This window comes from Adiantum capillus-veneris, chromosome 17, assembly GCF_014529385.1.
Source record: "Adiantum capillus-veneris isolate H3 chromosome 17, ASM1452938v2, whole genome shotgun sequence".
Lineage (NCBI taxonomy): Eukaryota > Viridiplantae > Streptophyta > Polypodiopsida > Polypodiales > Pteridaceae > Adiantum > Adiantum capillus-veneris.
The window spans coordinates 153,770,226-153,789,898 of record NC_140947.1 but is presented as its reverse complement, the minus strand read 5'-3'; the positions used below and the strand labels follow the sequence as shown (position 1 = coordinate 153,789,898).

At 45.3% G+C, this 19,673-nt stretch overlaps 1 protein-coding gene and 1 pseudogene across 1 annotated transcript in view; one reads left to right on the top strand and one right to left on the bottom strand.

Annotated features, from left to right (window-relative positions):
- The window catches only part of LOC147438354 (NADP-dependent D-sorbitol-6-phosphate dehydrogenase-like), a 69,543-nt gene that overhangs the window by 16,778 nt on the left and 33,092 nt on the right, over nucleotides 1-19,673 (top strand). The gene's annotated exons all lie outside the window — the stretch shown is intronic.
- On the bottom strand, nucleotides 10,394-12,439 carry LOC147438356 (uncharacterized; annotated as a pseudogene).

Sequence of the window (19,673 nt, the reverse complement as noted above, 5' to 3'; positions counted from 1 at the left end):
ACATACAATATGTCATGCCTAGGAAAAGGGATCACATCACGATGCTGACATAAAATACAAGAAACCTTCACGAATGAAACACTCGAACAATGCGTGCGTATCAATCATGCGAACATATAATACTTCCTGTGAGGGTTTCTTGGACCTAGGCTCGAGAGCCAAGATTGCTTCTTCGGGATCTATCGAATCGTCTTGTGGAGGATCTATGGACCTCGACTCGAAAGCCAAGATCCATTCTTCGTGATTGATCGAATCTACAACGAGGTTAGCTTCGATAGAAAAAGCATCAACTAACACATCATCCTTGTGAACAATCACATCATCTTCATGCAGCTCATCATGCTTGTGAGAAATCACATCTTGATCGTGCAAATCATCATGCTTGTCATTGACATCCAAATCATCATGCTTAGCAATATCATTCAAATTATCATGCTTATCTTTGTCATCCAAATCATCATGCTTGTCATTCAAATCATCATGCTTATCATCATGCAAATCGTGTGTGTCATGCTTTGGAGAAGAAGAGACTGAGAGAGTCTTCGTCTCCTGAATCTCTTGCATCTGTGTCGGCACGGGATACAAGAGTCGCGAGCACTCTTGCATGTGTCGGTCGCGTAGTTCTTGTCTTGCCTTTCTTTCGGCTTCTCTTTCTGCTTTTTCTTATGCGTGTCTGCGTTTCATTTCTGCCATTCTTTCCATAAACATCTGCTTTAACTCCTCCATAGGAGTTAGTGCAATCTTTGTCGTATATGGGGAAGGGTCGGAAAAACCTCTTGGTGGGGAAAATTCTTCTTCGCCTCTCTCATGCTCATCACCTCCAGGCAAAGTCTCCATTCCGCTTTGAGTGATGATCATTCTGAAGTCGTGGGTTCTTGTAGGGTCTTGTGGGTTCTTAAGTTCACGAGGAACTTGGATTCTTGGGGGTCTTGGGTTCTTAAGTTCACGAGGAACTTGGGTTCTTGCGGGTCTTGGGTTCTTGAGGTTCTGGAGTCTTGAGGGTCTTGGGTTCTTGGGGTTCTTTCGCTTGCCAATCGCGTTGGAGAAGGATCTTCTCTTCACTCGAGTTCTACTCCTTTTTGCGGGCGCACCTCTTGGCGGCCTTGTGCTCACACCAAGGTTGCTTTTTTCCACCTCACGTCGATTGGCCGGCCGCTTAGTGCACGGTCCACTCTCAATGAGTGAAAAGAGACACAAGGGGAGGCTGGACAAGCCCTTCTTTCTTGGGATTCCTTTCACTCTTCAACAAAACACGATTAGGAATCGCCACGCCCAAGTAAACTTGGGTTCGTGCGATCACAACAAGCAAAAAAAAATTATTGTGGTTCTTGTGGTTGTTTCCTTGAGTAATGCAGAACACTTCCAAAGCTCTGATACCAATGTAAGGTGGCAACGGAATGAATGTTGTATTTTCTCAAGATTAGTGATCTTTATTGCTCAAGGTTTCTTTTAGTTCTTAGGGAAAGAGAGAGCTTTTTCCGTCTTGTAGAGTGCTGTGGTCACGAACAAAGTGAGTGGATATTGTGCGTGCAAGTGAATGAGATTGAGAGAAGGAGAGAGAAGAGGTACGACACCGACAGGTTGTAAAACCCTCCTCCGAAGGCCCCACTCTCGTCGGCGAGAGTGGTCTACTTTTATTGCACAAAGGTGTACAATGCAAATGCAATGGACTGATGCAATGGGACTATGCCGATGACGACGACGACGACTTGATGGTTGAAATCTGAGATCTTTTATCTGCTGATTTTCATGGTCTTCTTGGTGGCTGAAAATGACTGTTTTGGCTGTGTTTTCTTGGGCTAATCTTAGGGGGACTTCTGCAACCAACTGGGGGCTGATCTGCTACTGTTCCATTGGTTGAAAATCTCTGTTTTTCAATGTTGAATTTGCTGATAAAAAACGCTGGGATTGCTGATCCAAAACGTTGAGTGTTTGCAGACCTGCTGGCGTTAGTGCATGGCTGAAAAATCGCTGAACTTGCAGCAGTCCCTAGCGTTAGTAAAGACGCTGGTTGGGGCTGATGTTTGGTGAGCAAAAACGCTACTGCTGGTGGTCTTGGCGATGATGCAAGGGGGGAAAGATGCAGGGGATCTGGTGTTGCCGCGGTACTGCAAGAGGACACGCTGGCTGAGGTCTATTTCCAAAACGCTAGGCTCTAATGGTGTAGGTGATGATGCAAAACCAAAACGCCAGGCTTCTGGGGGGTACTGCTGAGAAGTGTCCTGTTGAGCGGGAAGCTCCTGCTGCCTCTTCTGCCAGAAAGTGCTAACTTGGGTTTGCTGATATATCAACTTAGCAAAATTGCCCTATCTACTTTTGTTGGAAATTCACTTAAAAATAATAAGTGAAAATAACCAATAAATAGGAAATTAGGCTAAATGCAGTGGAAAATTCCCCTAACTGATACTGTTGGATTCTGATGGGAATTCCGATGATCATGTTGTGTGCAACCGGAGGATATACATCTATGCTAAGTGACTGGGCATGCACGGTCTACGAAGACTCACAAAAGTGCCAGATCACTGCTAATCTAGACTTGATTGTTTTGACTAAACCATGCTGTGGTGTAGCTTGTCCACGGACACATAGGGTTGGGATGTGTCACGTGACATCCCCTCCTTTTCAAAGTGAGGTATTGGTACCGAACTGTATGTCGTCGAGGGAGATCGCCAACGACATCCGGAATCCTGGAAGGGACTCTTCGCTGGCCCACTCTGATGTGTGGGTCGTGTGGTACTTGAACTTCATAAAGGTCTGCAACGCTTGCTTCTTTGGGCCGCGCCGAAAGCGAGACAAAATATTTTGAATCTCCTTCCTTGCTTCAACTTCGTCTAGGAACCTGCTTCTTTCGTCTTCAAGAATCTCCATGGCTGAAAATTCCTGAAACCATCTCCAACACAAAACCATGAACATACCCATTCCATGTAAAGTGAAGGAAAAAAATCTTGTCTTCTCTAAAGACTGTGTACGCAATGTAGATGAACATATAGACGGAATGACAAACCGTTCATCAAACACATGCAAACAATGAGGTCAAATCTTTTGTGTTTGATCGAAATCAATCAACTGTGGCAAATCACAATGGAAATGCCCATGCTTGGTGCTCATACAATCATGTGCTCTTTCGGAAACTGTGTCATGCCAAGGAAGAGACATGGAATGTGACTTCCTTACATACAAACTTGTCAGCTTTTCATGAACAATCCGCATACATTCGTGCTTATCCATGAGAGAAACGTGTTCAACATACAATATGTCATGCCTAGGAAAAGGGATCACATCACGATGCTGACATAAAATACAAGAAACCTTCACGAATGAAACACTCGAACAATGCGTGCGTATCAATCATGCGAACATATAATACTTCCTGTGAGGGTTTCTTGGACCTAGGCTCGAGAGCCAAGATTGCTTCTTCGGGATCTATCGAATCGTCTTGTGGAGGATCTATGGACCTCGACTCGAAAGCCAAGATCGATTCTTCGTGATTGATCGAATCTACAACGAGGTTAGCTTCGCTAGAAAAAGCATCAACTAACACATTATCCTTGTGAATAATCACATCATCTTCATGCAGCTCATCATGCTTGTGAGAAATCACATCTTGATCATGCAAATCATCATGCTTGTCATTGGCATCCAAATCATCATGCTTAGCAATATCATTCAAATTATCATGCTCATCTTTGTCATCCAAATCATCATGCTTGTCATTCAAATCATCATGCTTATCATTGTCAATTAAATCATCATCATGCTTCACACAATCATGCAAATCGTGTGTGTCATGCTTTGGAGAAGAAGAGACTGAGTGAGTCTTCATCTCCTGAATCTCTTGCATCTGTGTCGGCACGGGATACAAGAGTCGCAAGCACTCTTGCATGTGTCGGTCGCGTAGTTCTTGTCTTGCCTTTCTTTCGGCTTCTCTTTCTGCTTTTTCTTATGCGTGTCTGCGTTTCATTTTTGCCATTCTTTCCATAAACATCTGCTTTAACTCCTCCATAGGAGTTAGTGCAATCTTTGTCGTAGATGGGGAAGGGTCGGAAAAACCTCCTGGTGGGGAAAATTCTTCTTCGCCTCTCTCATGCTCATCACCTTCAAGCGAAGTATCCATTTCGCTTCGAGTGATGATCATTCTGAAGTCGTGGGTTCTTGTAGGGTCTTGTGGGTTTTTAAGTTCACGAGGAACTTGGGTTCTTGGGGGTCTTGGGTTCTTAAGTTCACGAGGAACTTGGGTTCTTGCGGGTCTTGGGTTCTTGAGGTTCTGGAGTCTTGAGGGTCTTGGGTTCTTGGGGTTCTTGAGGTTTTCTTTTGCTTGCCAATCGCGCTGGAGAAGGATCTTCTCTTCACTCGAGTTCTACTCCTTTCTGCGGGCGCACCTCTTGGCGGCCTTGCGGTCACACCAAGGTTGCTTTTCCCCACCTCACGTCGATTGGCCGGCCGCTAAGTGCACGGTCCGCTCTCAGTGAGTGAAAAGAGACACAAGGGGAGGCTGGACAAGCCCTTCTTTCTTGGGATTCCTTTCACTCTTCAACAAAACACGATTAGGAATCGCCACGCCCAAGTAAACTTGGGTTCGTGCGATCTTAACAAGCAAAAAAAAATTCTTGTGGTTCTTGTGGTTGTTTCCTTGAGTAATGCAGAACACTTCCAAAGCTTTGATACCAATGTAAGGTGGCAGCGGAATGAATGTTGTATTTTCTCAAGATTAGTGATCTTTATTGCTCAAGGTTCCTTTTAGTTCTTAGGGAAAGAGAGAGCTTTTTCCGTCTTGTAGAGTGCTGTGGTCACGAACAAAGTGAGTGGATATTGTGCGTGCAAGTGAATGAGACTGAGAGAAGGTGAGAGAAGAGGTACGACACCGACAGGTTGTAAAACCCTCCTCCGAAGGCCCCACTCTCGTCGGCGAGAGTGGTCTACTTTGATTGCACAAAGGTGTACAATGCGAATGCAATGGACTGATGCAATGGGACTATGCCGATGACGACGACTTGATGGCTGAAATCTGAGATCTTTTATCTGCTGATTTTCATGGTCTTCTTGGTGGCTGAAAATGACTGTTTTGGCTGCGTTTTCTTGGGCTAATCTTAGGGGGACTTCTGCAACCAACTGGGGGCTGATCTGCTACTGTTCCATTGGCTGAAAATCTCTGTTTTTCAATGCTGACTTTGCTGATAAAAAACGCTGGGATTGCTGATCCAAAACGTTGAGTGTTTGCAGACCTGCTGGCGCTAGTGCATGGCTGAAAAATCGCTGAACTTGCAGCAGTCCCTAGCATTAGTAAAAACGCTGGTTGGGGCTGATGTCTGGTGAGCAAAAACGCTACTGCTGGTGGTCTTGGCGATAATGAAAGGGGGGAAAGATGCGGGGGATCTGGTGTTGCCGCGGTACTGCAAGAGGACACGCTGGCTGAGGTCTATTTCCAAAATGCTAGGCTCTGATGGTGTAGGTGATGATGCAAAGCCAAAACGCCAGGCTTCTGGGGGGTATTGCTGAGAAGTGACCTGCTGAGCGGGAAGCTCCTGCTGCCTCTTCTGCGAGAAAGTGCTAACTTGGGTTTGCTGATATATCAACTTAGCAAAATTGCCCTACCTACTTTTGTTGGAAAGTCACTTAAAAATAATAAGTGAAAATAACCAATAAATAGGAAATTAGGCTAAATGCACTGGAAAATTCCCCTAACTGATGCTATTGGATTCTGATGGGAATTCCGATGATCATGTTGTGTGCAACCGGAGGATATGCATCTATGCTAAGTGACTGGGCATGCACGGTCTACGAATAGACTCACAGAAGTGCGAGATCACTGCTAATCTAGACCTCACTGGACTGACTAAACCCTGCTGTGGTGTAGCTTGTCCACGGACACATAGGGTTGACGTGACAACAAATCCGGATTTTGCAGACATTTTTGACCCATTCAGAGTGGGACAAGCGGTTATTGGCTAATATCTCAAGTAAGGCTATTTGATGCGGAAAAACTTGGTGTGTGACACAAGCATTGCAGAATAAGGTCTTGACAGAGTGCAATTGTCCACATTTTTCGAGCCATCGCAGCATAGAAACCACCTTGGAAGGCGTGGAATGGTTTTTCTATTGGCCAAGGCGCAAAAAGGACGTGGACGAGTATGTTCGCAGTTCTTTAGTCTGCCAAAAGGTCAAGTTTGATAGGCATAAGGCACCACGTCTTTTGCAACCTTTACCTATACCTAGCCGACCTTGGAAAAGTATAACAATGGATTTCATTTTTTATCTTGCCAAGACTCAGAGCGGGCATAATGGCAGTTGGATAGTCCTCGAACAGATGTAGCAGGCTCATTTTGTTGCGGTCAAGAAGACAGACAAGCCAGATCATTTGGCTTTTCACAAATATTTCGGCTACATGGCATGCCTCAATCTATAGTTTAAGATAGAGATCCCCGTTTTACTAGTTTGTTTTGGAGGGCAATCTGGGAGAATATTGGTACTCGGTTATAATTCTCCTCCTCTTTCCACCCCCAGATAGATAGGCAATCGCAGATAGCAAATTTAGTGGTTCTGGACTTGTTGAAGTCTTACATCTCTGATTAAAAGGCTCAGTGGGAGAAGTATTTTCTCTTGGTGGAGTTTGCTTATAACAACACAGTACATACGTCTACGGGGAAGGCGTCATTTGAGATTATCGAGGGTGCTAAGAAGACTTCACCTATTCTAAGCACCAAAAATAAGATTTTTAAAGCGGATCTAGTCACTGCTTTTGCAAAGGTGCGCGAGGCTCTTGAGAAGTCTCAATGTGAGATTAGTGCCGCTAATCCTATAATTAAGACTTAAAACCATAGTCACAAGGGACGCATTCCGGGACGGGGGAATGGGGGACGGGGCTGAAATGGATTTTTAGTGTAAAAAAGAGAGCGGGACGGCAAGTGGGGACGGAAAAGTGGGGATGGGAAGCCCGAAAAAGGGCGTCCCCTGTTACTATGCTTAAAACTTCATACTTACGATCAAACTGAGACTCAAGAGACTGAATGTGTTTTTGATTGATTGAATGAATGCTTTAAACTTGAGTACAATAGGTTCCTTATGTAGGAGACGAAGAGACACAAATGAAAAGACGCGTCTCATGGTGAAGAGGCGCGACTTTAGACGTAAAGACATTCTTTCGACGAAGAGCTGCAACCATTGGACGAAGAATCACAACCGTAGAGCGAAGGGGTGTGACCAGTCGTCGAAGGAGTGTGGCTATTGGCGAAGAGGCACGTCTCTTGAGTGAAGGGTCGTGACCATCCAAGCGTAGGGGTTCTCCTTGGCATGGCACTTTGCGTATCTGCAACTAGGAGTTGATGTAATATTGTAATATAGTCACAATCGTGACATTCCCTCCCAATTAAAATGAGAGCCCGTGTCAAAGAAACAACTTCTGATCTTGATCTCCGGAGTCATGACAGAAACTCAGCACGTTGAACTTTGTGTCGATGTATGCTCATGTGTGTGTGGGTGTGTTGTGTGTTGTGTTTGGGAGCATATGTTTGTACCTAGTTCTACACCCACTATTGGGCACTAACGACGTTAGTGGGGATGTCGTGGTATTTAGTCAATACTATGCATGATGGAGCTGATGGTTATATTGTCTCGTGGGTGACTACCATGAGGCTATACCTTGCACTTTCCTTCAAGGGTGAATCTGGGTATATCGTGGATTCATCTAGGTATATTTTTTAGTCGTATAGCGGATATGCAGACCTCACATTGTGAAGTTTTCGTCCGAGTTACGACCAGTTGATATTGTGCTTATTCTTTCTATCTTTTGTGGTGCGTATGCCCTATCAACTACCTTTTCTTTTGTGCTAATTTTTCCAATTTAACGCTTCTCTTAGTGCTAGGCTTCATTATGGCCGAGTCTGCCCTTGATCTCCGGAGTCATGACAGAAACTCAGAACGTTGAACTTTGTGTCGATGTATGCTCATGTGTGTGTGCGTGTGTTGTGTGTTGTGTTTGGGAGCATATGTTTGTACCTAGTTCTACACCCACTATTGGGCACTGACGACGTTAGTGGGGATGTCGTGGTATTTAGTCAATACTATGCATGATGGAGCTGATGGTTATATTGTCTCGTGGGTGACTACCATGAGGCTATACCTTGCACTTTCCTTCAAGGGTGAATCTGGGTATATCGTGGATTCATCTAGGTATATATATAACTTCTGATGTTGATAGAATTCTGGAAAAGCATTGAACTTCGAAAATCTTCATCTTTGAGTTATCTGAAATCTTCGTCTTGAACTTTTGCTTCTTACGAAACCTTTTTGCTTTGACTGTTAAATCCCATGTCATTGCATTATTCAAAGACTTTTTAGAGGAATCTAGCATAATCAGATTGACTGCAACAAGAGATTGATCTTCAAAATCCTTCATGCGATGTAAGATTTCTAGTTCAAAATCTTCCAATAACTGCCAAATATTTGGTGAAGAGGAAATCTTCTCACGGCACTCTTCAGATGAGATAACTTCAACATTATGAATCACTGGAGAGGATTTTGGATTGAGACTGCAATCGTCTTCCAATAACGAATCCCAAAATTCTTTAGAATCGTCTTCAGAAATTGTCACTTCATAACTTGAAACGGACTTGGACACTCCAAGTCAAGATTCTACTGTGACAAGACAGGAATTCACTTCAAAACAATTCACAATTCATAATTGATTCGACACGGGCCAGTGGAGTTCCGTGCCTAGAGATATTGGCCCCAAAGATTGGCGCCCTTTTCGGTATTTCTTTTTGTATTAATCTGTTGCACAAAGTACACGGAGTGGTTGGATTTCACTCTCAGACTCGGCATCCAGATTCTCTGAGAAGTGGGAGCCTAAGCCACTATTATAAAGGTTTACAAGGGATGCTGAAAGCAGAGCCCCAAAAGCTGTAAATCAAAAGCAATTCAAAATAAAGCAACTTGTTCTCAAAAGCTGCCCCATAACTTGCGTAAATTTTTAGCCTTGCATTGCATAGCCAAAAAGCTGCGGCCGCTGCTTTTTCCATATGTTGCCTGCCACGTGGCTGTCCGTATAGCCTTCCGCAGATTGCATCGCATTTTTCGAGGTGCTGATCGTACGGTAGTGTCACGTCATCATTTCAGCCTGTTTTCCTTGGGACTGTCCATGCCAAAAGGGGAAGGTGTGTGCGTACACGGACTGTCACGTCACTGAGTTGTGACAGACCACCCACTTGAAAGCATTGTAATCGCCCTCGATTACGCTTGCAAAACAGACAGAAGCCATAAACTGTCTTAGCAGACACTGACTGTTAGTACCGACGCACTAGGAACACACATCTAGCACATGTACCATTCGACAGTCACATACAAGAGATCACTTGACATCACATGACAAATCACATATAAAAATTCATTCGGATCTCAAACCATGATTTATCGGCAACGTATTTAGCAATCGCATCTAGGTCCGGTCGGGATCTCACAAATGTCCGATTGACTAATCCTTATTGCAACCATGTCTATCAAGATCATTTAGACGGAAATGCTGCAGTCATTTCGTCTATCACTTCCTGCACTTAAACAAGTCAGCATCATGTTTGGGAATTTCGGTTCATAAAGTCATACAGCAGAATACTGTCAGCTCACAGTATCCCTGAAACTCAAAGAGACATCAGTGACTTAAGTATAAAAAATCGAGGCAATCTGTTGACAAAGGTGCAGAGCAACTCTCCTCTTGTGTATACCCGCTGCACCAGATTCCGCCCAAGCTGAGTTCGGGGTTCCATTTAGAATAGACTATGCTAATCTAAATGCTTCGAGGTAAAGATTCACAATCTGAGGAGTATCTGCAAGGCATATTCACATAGGGACGGGGACCAATCTCGGGGATGTGGCTGGTCCTGGGGACAGGGACGTGGCAAAACAGGGGACGTGGGACGTGATAGGTGACGCGCTTTAAAAAACACCAGTTCTTTGCAAATTTAATACTGAGGCACTAATAACACTAAGAGCATAAGATTGCAAAGAAAAAGTGGTTTTTGCATTCATATTACATAATACCAAAATATAACAAAGGGCGTTCGGCGTGCGCGACACAGTACACCATTGGTGTGGTGATCAAGCATCAATCATCCTCGCGAAGGGGCAAAACATAATGATATACAAGTGAAGAGTGGATAAGTAGAGTTTAGCATAAATGGGAGTCAAAAAGGGAAGGACTCGAGTCAAGAGTCAAGACTTGAGACTCAAGAGGTCTAGACTCTAGACTCTACATGTTGGCCCATGGTGCCAACTGAATGTCAAATGGCTCTGCATAGTCCATTTGATCCAAAAAATCATCCTCAAGTGGTGTTGTCTCAATCTCTGCCTCTGGCACCTCTGCATCTATTTGTGTCTCTGGGATAGGAGCATCCTCTGCAAGTGCCTACTCCCCGAAATCATCACTTTGGTATGACTTGGAAAGCATCTTCAAATTTGATGAGACATATATGAGATCACTGGCTCTCTGCACATCAAGACGATTCCTCTTCTTTGAGGCAACATGAGCATACACACTCCAAAGTTGCTCCAAGCAACTTGTAGTGCATGCTTGGCTAAGAATGCGAATAGCCAAATCGTGTAAACCGCCCAATCCCGCCCTTAACTCCTCCCACCAAAGAGCACTCCCCATCTCAAAGCGAGATGCTTGTGCATCGGGCATGTGACAAATTTCTGCCTTTCCATTCTTGTAGACATTGATTTGCCTCCGAATCTCGGTCCTTTCCTTTGGGTCGGGCACAAGGCACTCAAGGATGGTTTGCCAACCATTCATCACCTCTTTGTCCTTCCATTGGTTCCCTTGTTGGAATTGTGGATCCACTACATAAGCGGCCGCATGAAGAGGATAATGGTAGGCATTCCACGTTGACACACACAATTCTTGGATCTCCTCGTACCTACGTTATGAAGATTCAAAACAATGTTACAAACTCAAGAGAGTAAACTTGTAAAGCATAGGGAAAACTTAAAAATGACTCGTGCGACGTGAATACCTATCGGGGCCGGTCACAAGTTTTTTAAGAGAGTCAATCATGGTGTCCATGGCCTCATATATCTTGTCGATGCAAGGCTTCATGGAATCCAACACCCGCAAGAGGTGGATGATAGGCTTCACCATTTTGGAGATTGTCTTTACTTCCTCCCACCATTCCACTCCGTTGACACTTTTTGACTCGGGCATTGCCAAGAACTCATTACTAATGAAGAGTCCCCTCAATGCCCCACTACATGAACTCAAGCGATGGAGCATAATGAAGTTGTAGGCGAAGCAAGTCTTCGAGTATTTGAGAAGAGCTAGCTTTGACCTTTTTGAAAATTCAGCCCTCACCTAGTTAGAAAAATCAAGTTTCAACATTCAAAACAAGAATTGGCCTTCCATATCGAAATTAGATTCGAATTGAAATAAGATTGGTTAACACTTAATGTTTATCTATCACCATTGAATTCGCATGCTCAATGACGGGGGAAATCCATTCCAAGGCGCCTATATCTTTGAGAAGATTGTTGAGGCAATGAGCCATGCAAGATGTGGCCGTGGTTTGTGGATAAAGGGATTTGGTGATGGCTCCGGCGGCACGATTGCTATTTTCTCCATCGGTGACGATGGCAATGACATCATGCTTTCCCACCTTCTCAATGGTAAGCGCCCACTCCGATGCAAGTACTTGCGCACTCTTCCTGGTCCCCGATGCATCATGGGAGTCAATGAAATACATCTCTCCCCGAGAATATGCCACCACGCCATGAATGGAGCGGCGACGGGTATCACTCCACCCATCCACAATGAGGGATACCCCATTCTTCTTCCATGAAGCCCTTGTGGATGCACATGCCGCGTCCACCATGATTTTCTCCCTGTCAAGAAGAGTGGTGCGCAAGCTCTCCGAAGAGGGAGGGACATATGTGGGTCCAAACCATCCGATCTTCCGTGCCATTTCTTTAAAATATGGAGATCTTTTATGTAAAAAAAAAAAGTGTAAATGAGACTCGAGTGATATACATTGTATAAACTAAAGATTAAAGCTTAGCTTAAGCCTTAGAGGTTAAAATATTTACTGTATAGAGCTTACCACGTTGCATTGAAAGCAATATGGTCGTGGTAGAAAAATCTTGCTACGGCGACATCTACCTCCTCTTTCAAGGCCGGTTTCCAACTATCTCCAAGAGTTGCTTGCCGCTTGGGTGGACGAAAATGAGGGACAAATGACGATGAAGGGTTGGTAGAGAGTGGAGGTGGGCGGTCACCGTCGGTGCCGATTGATGCACAAAATGATGCCGAAGAAGGGGATGCCGATGCTCGGATGAAAGCTGCCATGGCAATCTCCCTCGGATTCACCGTGCGACACTTGGTACGATTCTTCTTGGCTTCTTTTATATCCGCAAGAGTCTTCTCAAGGTTTAGGAGCTTTTGCTTCTCCTCTTCCGAGCCCATTTGCGGGCAAAAAAAAACCTTGATGTCCTTTTTCGTGAAGGAAGTGGGTGTGCAACTTCCCCACGGAACCATTGCGCTCGTAGCCACAACGGCGGCACTTCCATGGCTTGCTTCCACCTCCAACACCGGACTTGGGAGCAATCACCTCATTCGACCATGCCCATGTGAAGTCGGCGGAGGAAGGGGGTTGAGAAGCGGTGGAGGGGCCGGAGGAAGGAGAAGGAGGGGAGCTTAGAGAAGCTTCGGATCCATCTTGAGATGCCATTGAAGATAGATATTAGAGAAAGCTTGAAGAGAAGGAAAGAGGAGTAGGAGAAAGCTTGATAGGAGAGAGAGAGAGAGAGAGAGAGAGAGAGAGAGAGAGAGGAGAAAGAGACTCAAGACTCGAGAGTCAAGAGACTCAAGGGCGGAGCCTCGGGAGTCGGAGGGCAACTTCAAACTTGGCTCTTGGCACTTGCAAGGCTTGGGCAATGGGAACTTCAAGGAAGTGGCCTTGAGCCTTGAGGCTTGGGTATGATACTATGAGGCTATGAGCCTTGAGGCTTGGAAGTTGGGTGCTCTTAAGTAGAAAGAGCTCCCCCCCAAAATGGGGCTTTGAATTTTGAATTTTGAAAGGCCCCCCAAAAGTGGGCGTTTGTTTGAAATTTGAAAGTCCCGCCCCCCATTGGTTGCAGCCCGCCCCGTGCCCGCGTCCCATCTACCGGTGTCACTGGGGACGTGCGTCTCGGGACCCGTCCCACCCCCCCTCCCCTGTGAGGGACGTCCCCCCGTCTCATAAATGCATCCCCGTCTTTGTCCCGGCGTCCCCCGTCTTGTCCCCGCACAAATGGGCTGCGTCCTCCCCGTCCCCTGTTTCTATGCTGCCAGGTCCTCCTCCTCCATTCACTTCTCATCCAATGCGGAGTAGGTCTTGAATTTAACCAAGAACCGTCTTATCGCTTTACCTTTTATCTTTCTATCTTTGTGCCAATATCTGTTTTGGAACGAGTATCTGCTCGTTTTCCTCCAATTCGGAGTGCTCATCTGGCTCCCCATCATCGGGCACATTTTCTTTAAAAGGCTTCAAGAGACTCACATGATCTTCAAGAGACTCACATGAGAACATTGTGAAGTCTCCAGGTGTCGGGCAACTGCATTCTAAAGGAGACATCATTTATGTTTTCGGAAATCTGGAAAGGTCCATAGTATCTCATGCTAAGCTTTCGAGAAAGCCGTTCCTTTCCCCTTTTTTCTTTCTCAGGCTTGCCTTCTCAAGATGTAAGAGCACCCAATCGTTCTCCTTCGATTTCAAATCGCGACGATGTTGATCTGTTGCCTTTTTTTGAGATTTCTGCAAAGCTTTCCGGACCAAGTCCAAGTCGCTCGTGGACCAGTCGGCTTCAAAGAAAAATCTTATCTTTCGTGCTAAGGAAGGGTGAAACCTTTGTAGCAAATTCAATAATCTCAAATGGCACCTTCCCCATCAAAGAGTTAATCGTGTTTCTGTAGGCATATTCCACCAAAGGTAAAAACCCTTTTCCCATGAAGTCTTCGACAAATCCATGTACTATTGAATTAGCAATCTCCAATTGTCCGTCAGTCTGCTGGTGGAACGATGACGAGAACTGCAACCGTGTGTCAATGTTCTCCTACACAGCCTTCCAAAACAAACTCGTGAATCTGGGGTCTCTGTTGGAGACAATCGTCTCCGGCATGCCATGTAATTTCAAGATCTGGGTCATAAACAATCGTGCCCACGCTGTGTTTTTAGTAGATCAAAAATGAAATCCATCGCAATACCTTCCCAGGGGCGGGTGGATATGGGTAAAGGCTGTAACATTCCCTGTGCTTTATGCCTGTCAAAGCTTGGCCCTCTGGCACACCAAGCAACTGTATACAAAATCGTCCACGTCCTTCTTGAGTCTCCGCCAAACAAAAGTATCTCTCCACACCTTTCAAGGTGGTAACAATGCCGCGGTGACCCTTAAAAGGTGGACAGTGGCATTCGGTTAAAACCTTTTTTCCTCAACGATTGTGTAACGCACAACATCGTTTTCTTAATCAAGTAGCCATCCCAAATGGAATATTCCGCTACTACCTCCCGATTCTGTATTCAACTGAATACATTTGCAAAAATCTGTATCTGTGGCTTACTGGCCGACCATATCCTCGAAGCTTCTATGATGTATCGCAGAAATAGCCAGAACCAACGGCCTTCGGGACAAAGTATCTGCCACCAATTTCTTCTGTCCCTGCACATGGACAATCCGGAAGTAAAAGTGTGACCAAATGTTTGTCCACCGCATCTGCTTTTCCTATAGCTGCTTTTGTGACAAGAAGTAGCGTAAATTCCAATCATCTGGGACAACTGTAAAATCGGCTACGAGTAGGTAATGTTGCCACTGAGTAAGCGCATGGATAACCGCCAAAAGCTCTTTCTCACATATCTGTTTTGTCAATTCCGGCCTTGTCTCATAGGCAATGGCATGGCCTTCATGCATTAAGACCGCATCCAGACTACGACCACAAGTATCACAATACTTCAAATGACTTCTGCAAGTCTGGCAAAGTCAAAACGGGTCCTGCAATCAATTCTTCTTTTAATGTCTGAATGGCAGTCACCTCTGTGGGTCCCCACGAGAAAGGGACTCCTTTCTATATCAACATATGCAAAGGGGAAGCAACCTCTGCAAACTTTCTAATGAACCGTTGTAGTACAAACACAAGCCCAAGAAGCTTCTAACTTCATGGACATTCTTCAAATCGAACCAATCACGGATAGTCTCTATCTTGGCCAGGTCCATCTCCACTCCTGCTGGTTGAGACAATCTGTCCCAAAAAGTGTATCTCGGGTAGGGAAAAATATTAACTTTTTTTGCATTAATCACCAACTTGTGATCTCGTAATGCCTGAAAGACCTGTAGCAGACGTTCTCTATGTTCTGCCTCATCCTTGGAGAAAACAATGACGTCGTCAAAGAAAGTGCCATTATATAGTTTGTACTCTGGAAAAATTATGTTCATCATCCGGTTAAATGTCGCAGGAGCATTGGTTAGGCCAAAAGGCATCACCAAAAACTCAAATAATCCAAAAGTCGTGCGAAAAGCTGTCTAGTAGACATCTCCCAGCGCAATTCGGATCTAATGATATCCGCTGTTCAAGTCGATCTTGCTAAAACACGAGGATCCTTGTAGTCTGTCAAGAATATCATTGATCCTAGGAATTGGAAATCTGTTCTTGATGGTGATTTTGTTGAGAGCTCTATAATCTATGCAGATTCTCCAAGATCCGTCTTTCTTCAAAACCAACAACACTGGAGAGCAGTACGGTGAAGTACTAGGCTGGACAAGACCCTTTTCCAAGAGGTCTTTCACTAGGTTCATAATTTCTTCGTTCAGGGCTCAGCTCACACGGTTTGGTGGCCGGTTCGGTGGTGTGCTTCCAGGTATCAAATCAATGGTATGATCCTCAGGACGAGCTAGTGGCAACTCGCCTGGCAGGCCCTTTGAAAAGCAATCGGCATGAGTGCTGAGAAAATCTTGGCGTTCTTTTTCGAGGTCAAAATATATTCGACCTTCAATCATCAGTCAGTCCTTTCCAGAAAGTAAAGAAACTGAATTTCGTCAAGTACAATGTTTGTGCCCTTCATTTGTCAAAGTCGCTTTCTTGGCCCGATAATCAACCACGGCATTGTTCTTGTGGTACCAAGGGATTTCGAGCAGGACGTCACAACGTCTCAAGGGAATTACGTATAAGTCCTCGTGCCCTAAACACCCCTAACATTGCAAACGAAGTTTTCCAATGATCGGTGTAATGGCAATATCTTGTCCGGGTACCACTAGAACTACCTGCCTGTGGCCTGGCCGTCGGGCGTAATTCCAAATCGAGCCGCCAAAAGAAGTTGGACTTGGCTCCTTTGTTAAAGAAAAAGAGGGCTTCCGGATCTTTCAATTTGCCCTAAAAGCGGCAAAGTTTTGTACTTTCGTTCATTTGATTTGGTTCGGGCCCCACGCAATGTGGTACCAGTTCTGCTTTCATCTGCCTTTTGGTCCATGTTCCTCAACTGCTTTCAAACCCTCAGGCCTGTCTTCATCCTCGTTGATCTGTTCTTTCGGTGCCTTTTTAGGGCACTTCGCGTAGATGTGCCTGGTTTCCCTGCATCCAAAGCACTTCCCCTCTTCTCGCAGAGTAAGCTTGGGTCTTGCATCCTTTTCTTTCTTCTGGGTTGCTCTTCCTCTTTCTACTTTCATTGTTCGAAGTCTGTTCGATCCTTTGCGTCATGATTTCATCTGTGGGATAGGTCAAACTGCCCGAGTGAATGGCAAAACCCCATTTCGCATGACTCATCAGTTCCTGAATGGAATCTGACTTTTGTTCTAAGCAATGATCTCGGATCTCTGTAGGAAGTCCCAAGGTAAACCGCTCAATCTGTTCTTTGAACGAGATCTTCTTAAATGAAGAGGCGGGTAGAAAAGAGCTCCAGAATCTCTCACAATATGCGTCCAATGTATCCTTCTTGGTCATCCGAAGATGGTTCCAAGCAGTTCGTATGTCGCGTTTGTACTCCTGAGTCAACCAAGAAGAAATAAAAAGCCTTTTAAATTTCAGCCATTTAGGTGGCGCTGTCTTGCTCAATAGAAGCGTTGACCACCAAGTTCGAGCATTTCCCTTGAAGTAAGAAGTAGCCCTCCGAATCTTGGAGTGCTCTGAGTAACGCCCTCCAGAGAAAGCTATGTCAAACTGCTGTATGAAAGCCAAAGCCTTCGAAGCATCTCTATATCTAGAAAACGTGTCAAATTTAATTGACTGTCCACCTTCCTTAAACTCTCGGACTTTCTTGCTTTTATCTTCCAAAAAGTCATACTCGTTGGCTTTATAAAAATTCTTCTTCTTTGCATAAAAGCTGCTGACGTCAGAGTCGGAACTATCCGAAGACGAGTCCTCTGTAGAACTGTCAACCATTGGGCGAGATTTAGACTTCTTTGCCTTTTTCTTGCCCTTTCCGAAGCTTTGCTTTTTGCTTCGCTTTTTCCCTTTTGTGTCTTCTTCGCTCGAGTCAGAAGAGCTAGAAGAACTGTAAGAAGAAGAAGAAGAAGAAGAAGAAGAAGAAGAAGAAGAACATGGTACTCCTTCAAATCGCAATACTTCTTCTGCTTTCTTGCCGAAGCAAATGTAGACTCACGACCCAAATAACCCGGTAAGTCGGTGCCTTTCTTCTGCTTTTTGTCGTGCTTTTTGGCTTTGTTTTGTGTGTCAAAAAGCTAAGAAATCCGTGTATCAACCACCTCTTCTAATTCTTGCTCTGTAAACATCCTTGGAGTAGGAGGTTTCTTAAGTGCCGGTTTGAGGGGTGGTTATGTGGTTTGCCGCCACTGTGAGTGCACCTCGTCGAAGGAGGTTTGGGTCATAAATTTTGCAAATTTCGGGTCCTTCGCAAAATTTAGCATCATCTTTGTTGCATCGTTAATCAATCGTCGAAGCTCCATCTCTTCAAGCTCTGCCTGAGTAGGCCGAGGCGGGCCGTACTCCTCGTGTGAATCTTCTTCGTGCTCTCTTCCCGCATCTTCGGATGCAGAGGAAGTTGACTAATCTCTATCTGAATCCATAAGTGCCGCGTAAAAAGGATCAGATTTCCCGGTAGAGGAGAAATCGGCCGTGCTCTGATACCACTGTAACAGACTTGGACACTCCCAAGTCAAGATTCTACCGCGACAAGACAAGAATTCACTTCAAAACAGTTCACAGTTCGTAATTGATTCGACACGGCCCGGCGGAGTTCCGTGCCTAGAGATATTGGCCCCAAAGACCGGCGCCCCTTTCGGTATTTCCTTTTGTATTAATCTGTTGCACAAAGTACACGGAATGGTTGGGTCTCACTCTCAGGCTCTGCGTCCAGATGCTCTGAGAAGTGGGAGCCCAAGCCACTATTATAAAGGTTTACAAGGGATGCTAGAAGCAGAGCCCCAAAAGCTGTAAATCAAAATCAATTCAAAATAAAGCAACTTGTTCTCAAAAGCTACCCCATAATTTGCGTAAATTTTCAGCCTTGCATTGCGTAGCCAAAAAGCAAGTAAAAAATCTACCGCTGCTGCTTTTTTCGTACGCTGTCTACCAAGTGGCTGTCCGTACAACCTTCCGTAGATTGCGCCGCACTTTTCGGGGGTGTTGACCGTACGGCAGTGCCACGTCATCATGTCAGCCTGTTTTCCTCGGGACTGTCTATGGCAAAAGGGGAAGGTGTGTGTGTACACGGTTTGCCACATCACTGAGTTGTGACATAACTTGTAATTGGCATATCATCATCCAACATCAAAGAAAGCATAATCATGAATGCTTTAAAACTGAGTACAAGGCTCCTTATTTTAGGAGACAGAGACACAAATGAAAAGACATGTCTCATGGTGAAGAGACGCGACTTTAGACGTAAAGACACATCCTTTTGGTGACGAAGAAGAGTGGCGTGTGCGGAAGCGTGAGAGAGGGGGGAGAGAGAGAGAGAGACAGTAGACCACAGGCACAAACGCAAGATATGGTGAAGAGGGGGCGATCAGTCCCCCCATGACTACCATGAGCAGAAGACCCGATACACAATAACCAGATGATGGAAGTGGGTACCCCCCTGGCCCCATAAATAGGTGCCCAACGGGAGGTAGGGCAAAGCTTGGAAAATCCCCCATGACTCAACAAGAAGTAAATGAAATATGAGGGCGCCCGGACAAGGTGGGCGGCCGGCCCAGAAGTGGACAGCCGGACAGCGCAGTCTATATGCATGCATGCCCTAGACCTATGAAGCAGCAGAGTGGTGTAAGTCTTAACACCCCCTCTCAGCACCTGATGCTCAACAAACTGTATGAAGCCGAAGGTGCGAGGCAAAGGATGAAGATGTCTGCAGCAGTCTGGGGTGTCCCAACCTCCGAGAGATCTCCATGGTAAAGTGCCATCACGAGCAGTGTAGCAAACTGCTGTACTCCGCCGATAGAGGGTGAAGATACTGCGTGAAGGTCCCGAATTGAGTGTGAAAACAACTCCTTGTCGTAAAAAAAGTGCCAATAGACCTGCAAGTGTCCTACCCAATAGGATCTGTGGTGTCTGTAGTCAAACCGTTTGGAGAAAATGGGGAAGCCCAGGAACCGTCATGAGAATGACCGGAAGCCTGTCAAGCATGAACATGCAACCCAGTGTGTCCAGGTGGCTAAGCTGTGGAAAAGTCCAGGAAGGCCAGATGTAGCAATCTGCATCTTAAACGTCCTTCGAA